This window comes from Haemorhous mexicanus, chromosome 26, assembly GCF_027477595.1.
Source record: "Haemorhous mexicanus isolate bHaeMex1 chromosome 26, bHaeMex1.pri, whole genome shotgun sequence".
In the NCBI taxonomy this organism is placed as follows: Eukaryota; Metazoa; Chordata; class Aves; order Passeriformes; family Fringillidae; genus Haemorhous; species Haemorhous mexicanus.
In genome coordinates this window covers 3,341,045-3,346,200 of record NC_082366.1, presented here as the reverse complement: position 1 = coordinate 3,346,200, position 5,156 = coordinate 3,341,045, and positions in this window count along the sequence as shown.

Below are 5,156 nucleotides of genomic sequence, written 5' to 3'. Positions count from 1 at the left end.
GTGTGCGAATGAAAGGGAGCCTTCACACGCCTCCCCGGGGAAGGCAGGCCACGGGCTTTGGGAGGGAGCGGAGCATCCCCGGGAGGAGCCGCGCCTGCACGCCCGGGAGGACCGGCTCCTTCGCGGTGCCTCCTGCCCCACCAGGATGCTCTGCTCCCCAGCCCGCTCTCCTGTGTCTCATCTCATTACACAGATTTTGCCCCCAGCAGCAGTTTGTGAGGAAAACTTCAGCGGATCTGGCTTCCCCCCACAGCAGAGACTGGCGTCCTGAGCTGCTCTCACCGCAATTTGGGCAGCTGAGCTTTGCTTAATTAGGACGCAGCACTTCCCTCGTTTGCCGTGAGCAAGAAAAGACGGTTTGACAGGATTTTAGGAAAAGTGCTAAATACATCACACAACCAAAGAGATATAAATTGTAATATATATATATATATATATATACATACACAACTGCAGAGGCTGCTCTCTTGCTCAGTAAAAAACTCCCTCTGTGTCTAGGGATATTAAAGTAAACCCATTTGTCACCTTCATCAGAGCAAACATTGAGAGTAGTCTATTTATTTATTTTTTTTCCACCCTGACAGGGATGTAAACAGGGAGCAAGATAGCAAGACCAAAGAGGAAAACTTCTGCCTGGTGGGATTAAAATCCCTGCTGCCTACGCAGGAGTACAGGGAATTATCCACCCTGATAACTCACTTGAAAGAAAGATTCGATTAAACTCCATGATCAGAGCCAGAAAAGCATTTTGAAACCAAATTAGAATGGATTTTGTGCAGGAAAGGTGATGACTACAGATGCAGTGCTTGAGCTTGGACATCGGGAATGCATGATCTTCTCTGGAAGCCAGAAATTGATTTCCAGCTCCTGGTCCAGCAGAGGTCCTGACAAAAGCAATCCGTTTATTGGCAGGAGCCAGACATCAGTCGGGCAGGTCCTTATGTAAGCGTGTTGGAGAGCCCTTGCGCCCCACTGCACCCGAACAGGGAGCGGTCAATAGCTACTAATTAACATCACAACGAGACCCTGTTCCAGGGCCTCCCGCTCCAGCCACGCCAGCAGCTCTGACCGCCCCAGATCCCAATACATCCTCCTCCAAAAGGATAAAGAGGTGGCGTTAAATCAGGAAGATGTGGCCTGCTACGCAATGAAAATGGGGGAAAATGCAAGTGTTCAGCAGTGCCAATACCCCCTAAAAAGGGCTGGCTTAGCCAGAAAACCACCTCAAGGGAAATGTCCCGGGTGCAGGAATAAATTAAAAGTATTTATTGCCTGGGAACAGAGTCTCATTAGGAAAACTCTCTTCCCTCAGCTCACTGGCATGTATAACAGCAAAGATAGAATTGTTTTCTTTTTCTTTTCCCTCTTTCAAAGCAGATTTTTGGATTTTTTAGCAGTTCAGACCCAGCAATCACCAGCTCCCAGCAATCCTCTGCCTTAAGGAGGACAATTAAACCTGCCCGCCCACAGCTCCCTCTCCCATCATACAACTGTGAATAAAGGCTCCCAAATCTTACAAAATCAGGCAAAAGGGGAAAAACCAAAACCAAAAAAAACCCACACACTCAGAACCTCTGAGGCAGACACTGTCACATGGAAGTCTTCAAAAAATATGTGGATGTGGAACTGGCAGTGTTAGGTTAATGGTTGGAGTCAGCTTTGGAAGTCTTTTCCTCCCTTTGTGATTCCAAGTTGTAGGGTCAGATGATGTTATATGCCTGCCTAAGTCCACCAGCCCCTGCAGTGACCACACATGTGTGGGGTGCAGATCAGGAGCAGGAATGTAAAGGAAAAGTGATGTGTTTCCTGTTAGCTGGAGGCTCAAATGGACCTTGATTCCAGTTGAATTGGGGACCTGGTGGCAAAATGGGAGAGAGAAGTGTCATAAGCTAAGACTCTCCTGGGAAACCCAGCACAGATGGATCCCAGGCACCATTTCTGATTTTCATTATTGCCACATGAGGAAAATAATGGATTTCTGGGGTATCTTTAAGAGATCTTCTAGCTGCAGGGCCACTCTTTTAAAAATAACAGTCATATGAGCTGTTATCTTTGCAGTTCTTGGTAATTATTTGTAAGACAACTGTGAACTGATATATGGGACATGTGGCCTGGCCCTCCTCCAGCCATTCATTTCACAATGTTTTAACTGATAACTGGAAGTAAATCCATAATCAGAGTTCAACAAAACTGATGAGTGAAGATAATATCTAGTTGCTTCTAAAGACAGCAAGCACCACCTCAGTGAAGCCACCTAACACTCCCACATCCTCATTTTCTTCCTGCTGAAGGGGTCCCTGTTTGGCCAAACCAAGGGGCAAAACCCCAATAATTTCTCCAGTGCCTGATGAGCTGCAGAGGGAAGATGTGCCTACACAAGGTGCTGAAATGGTGATTTACAGTGGTGTCAGCTCCAGCTTTGCTTCTCACTCCATCAACACTGATGGGTGTTTTGGCTCCCCTTAACACAGGGTCATCCCAAACACCTGGCCAAGCTAGAGGAGCTTCCAAAAGCCAGGTGGAGTTGAACCAGGAGCATCCACCAGGAGCTCTGACCAATTTCAAAGCCACAGGCAGAGAGGTCACAGGATCCTTACTCACAGGAATGTAACAAAACCAGGAGCTCCAACAAGCACGTTGCTGCTGACCCCAGGAGCTTCCTGGGTGCCTCTGCCTCTCCCCCCATCCTCCTGCAATCATCTCCAAGTCATGAGATTTCACTGGGATGGCATTCCTACTCCCTTCAGTTTCTTGGCAGCTTTACAAAGACACCTTATCACCACCATCATACTGGAGAAGAACAAGCAGGACAGGGAAGGAGGATACAATGCCACTGCTATTTCTGTATGTGACTCACGAGGGATTGCCATGGGTTTCATGTATTAATACAGCAATTAAATTATGCTATGGCATGACCACAGCTCATTTGGAATGACCCCAACAGCCTCACTTAGATAAAATAACCATTCAACTTTAATTATCACGGATAACGATGCTCTGACATCTGTAGCAATTAGGAAACTATCAACTGAGAGCATGAAAACAAAGTTTGTGGAGTATTATTTATGGGGTTGAAGATATAAGGACATTTTTCCCAACCAATGTGACCATTTAGGAGCCCTCTCAGCCCCTATAACCCTCACAGACATCACAATCCCACAGCCCTCACAGACCCTCAAAAACCCTGTGAGCCTCACAGCACTGACAGCCCCCCAAAAGCCCCATACCCTACACAGACCTCAGAACCCACATACCCCAAACAGACCTCAAAGCCCTGTCAGCCCTCACACAGCCCTTAACCCTTAACAAACCCCACAGCTGTCCCATCGCTCATGTAACAGATAACTCTTACAGACCCTATAGCCTACACTGACCCTACAGACCTTAGAGCTCCCATAGCCCTCACAACCCCATAGGACACATACCCAAATGATGGGAAAATGGGGTAATATCCCTCAGTTTTAACCCTACAAAGGTGAGGGACAACAGGAATTCCCTCTCAGTTTAAACCCTATGACGATGAAAATGGGGAGTGGGGTGTTGCCCTCAATTCAAACCCATAACATGACATAAAAAAAGATCTTTCTTTTCCACTTGAACTGAACAATGGGGATTCCTGGTCAATTAACTGATACCTCTAAAAACACAGAAAAGATAGGTTTTCCTTCAATTTATAATCTTTAAATCACAGGTGAAAGGGTTACCCCCCCCTCCCCCCCAGTTTAAACACAAATAATAATGGAAAAGGAGGTTTTTCCCTCAATTTAAAATCCCTTTTCCCTGCACTCCCCGTCTTTGTTCTGGGGTTACCAGGATGCACTGGGGAGAAACTGGAGGCACTGGGATGCACTGGTGAGGGATGGGGAAGATGAAATAAAAAGGAGAAAGGAAAAAGATCTTCCCAAGGCCCCCAAATGCTGTCCCCCTCATCACCCTCACCCAGCCACACCTGGGGCTGCCCCACTCCTCAGCACAAGGAGTGATGGTTTTAAACTGAAGGATAGGGCTCAATATAGATATAAACACTGGGAAAAGATTTTTACAATTAGGGTGGGGAGGCCCTGGCACAGGTCTCCCAGAGAAGCTGTGGCTGCCCCATTCCTGGAAGTGTCTCAGGCCAGGTTGGACAGGGCTTGGAGCAACCTGGGACAGTGAAAGGTGTCCCTGCTCGTAACAGAGGAGTGGAATGAGATGAGCTTTGAAATCCCTTCCAACGCAATATATTATATAAAAACCCCATGGACTCCCATTGGAGAGGTCACTGGGGAGAAGCACTGACTTTAAATCTGTTTAAGATCCCTCACCGGGGGCTAGGCGTGCTCTGGGGCCCGGCCGGGATGTGACAACACTGATCCCTTCCCTTTCCAGCCGCACTCAGGACCGGCCGGCGAGTGTCTCCAGCGTGGCTTTTTCTTTCTTTTTTTTTTTTTTTTTCTTTTTTTTTTTTTTTCTTGTGGGTCTGAGTTGTCTCCTTTATTTATTTATTTTCCGCCGGAAAAACAAATAAACAAGTAGAATCGCCCTCCAAAAAGAAACCCGATGGCGCGGACGGGATGAGGGGAGCGGCGGTGGGTGGCAGCCGGGCGGGTGTCCCAGCTCCAGCCCGGCGTGTCCCAGCTCCAGCCCTGCTTGTCCCAACTCCAGCCCTGCTTGTCCCAGCTCCAGCCCTGCTTGTCCCAGCTCCTTCTGCGCCCCCCTAGGAACGCAGGTGAGCACAGGGAGAGCGGAAGGTCCGGCATGGCTCCTTCCATCCAGGCTCCTTTCCCTTCCGGCCGCCCCGGTTTGCTGCATTCCCAAGGCCTGGAGCGACCCCAAGCTTCCCTGGAAGGTTCTGCACGGCAGCTCGGCTTTGGGAGCTCTTCGTCCTCACCCTGCTAGGGCTGCCGCCTGTTTTTCTTTCCCTTTGCTCCTCATGTTTCTCGCCCTTTTTTCTCTCATTTTCCCACCCTTCCCCCCCCCCCCCCCCCGCTTCCGCCATTATTCTCCCCTTTTCCCGCCCTTTTTCACCTCACGTTTCCAGCCCTTTCCCCCTCATTTTATCTACCTTTTCCTGCCCCTTCCCCATCATATTCCTCATCCTTTTTTGTCTCCCTTTCCTACTCTTTTTCACTCATCTTTCCTGCTCTTTTCCACCTCACATTTCCAGCCCTTTCCCC